Source organism: Sprattus sprattus (assembly GCF_963457725.1).
Source record: "Sprattus sprattus genome assembly, chromosome: 21".
NCBI lineage: Eukaryota > Metazoa > Chordata > Actinopteri > Clupeiformes > Clupeidae > Sprattus > Sprattus sprattus.
In genome coordinates, this window is record NC_137919.1 from 6,661,469 (window position 1) to 6,663,159 (window position 1,691).

Below are 1,691 nucleotides of genomic sequence, written 5' to 3' on the forward strand. Positions count from 1 at the left end.
GCAAGAATAGCTACAACAAACAACAAACAACAAACAACAAACATGGCAACTCCTTTCAATAGCTATCCTCATGAATAATGACAGATGCTCCATACTTAAGGGTGAAACTGGACAAGTCTCTATCAGTAGTAAAAGAGAACCCTGGCTTGAATCAGACGATTACAACTACAAAGGGGCCACAAAATCAACATGAGACTGTAGAACACAAGGGCAAGATATGTGGAGAGAGAGAGCGAGAGAAAGACAGAGTAGGAGAAAGAGAGAAGGGGCTGGCGTTAGAGGAGCTGTTCAAAAACTTGAGCGAGCACCAATAGATGTTGTTCTTTTGACTATAAGATGATTGAGGTCAGAGCTTTTCTTAAGGTTCCACCAACATGGAAGCCTTTGGTTTTTTACCCACCATTGCTATGCTATTGGAGGTCTTCAAATCTTCCAGAAGAGCCGCTGTTACAATGTCATTTTTTTTACGCGGGAGCGACAAATAACCAATTTAAAATTGATCAGGGGTAATTGATCTCCAGATGTTTGGCATGGCCATTCATCTTCATCATGTCATCCCACACCCTCCAAATCTGTCAACGTATACTCTGCTGACCACGGCAAGGTCACATGATCCCCAAGGTCACCCAAGGCTGACATGTTGAACACAAATGACAATCATTACAAAGCACTCAGATAGAAGCCTCGGCAATGAAAATGGCATTAGGGTGATTGCTTTGCAAATGATAACGCATGCATTATGAGTATAACATAACAAGGCCAGGGAGAAGAGAACAAGAAACCATACACTCACCTTTGCAGCAGAAAAAAAACAGAGAGCTGGATCGAGATTTAAGGATAAGAACGGAGAGAATGAAAGAAAATAAATCCAGAGGAAAGGACAGATAAAGACAAAACAGAGAGAGAGAATGAGAGAGGGTAAGAAACAAAGTAAGTGCACTTTTTGCTGAGCTGGTAGTGTTTGTGTGTAAACGTGTCTGTTTTGTGTGTAATTGAACACACTTAGGTGTAAAGCGTGGTCTTGACAAACCGGAACATGGCGACCAGCATGCATGAACCTCAATCTCTCAGTCAGACACCTTCTCGCATAGAAACATGTCTGCTTTGTCTGGTGTTTCAAACATTTCAACAGTGACAATAAACTTCACATGGTGGCTGAACTTACATCTTATCACAGCTTCGGAAGGATGTCGAACTGCAATTCTTGCTAGCTGAACACGCAGGTGTTGTTGTACTGCGGCAGAGAGTTCTCTCTAGCCAGGAAAAGGACTTGTCCTTTAACTGCAGAGTGGTGGAGCAGCATTGTGATAGATCTGGGCTTGCGGCCCTTCTCAGGCTTCGGGCTCTGATAAGAGTTGAGTCGATCTGGATAAAATGCTCTCCGCCTTGCATCCTAAGGAGTAGTGTACCCAGTTTGCGTGTGTTCTGTACTAGTGTACCCAGTTTGCGTGTGTTCTGTACTAGTGTACCCAGTTTGCGTGTGTTCTGTACTAGTGTACCCAGTTTACGTGTGTTCTGTACGTGTGTTCTTTACTAGTGTGTTTTTGTCTACGTAATTCAGATTTGCCTGTTGCTGCTTGGACTGGGAAATTAGCCTAGCACATTGTCTCTCTGATTCCTAAAACCACATCTTATGGAAGACAGCGGCTTCCTCAGTTATAGTCACTTGAGCATTGGCGTCCGCTTGCAAA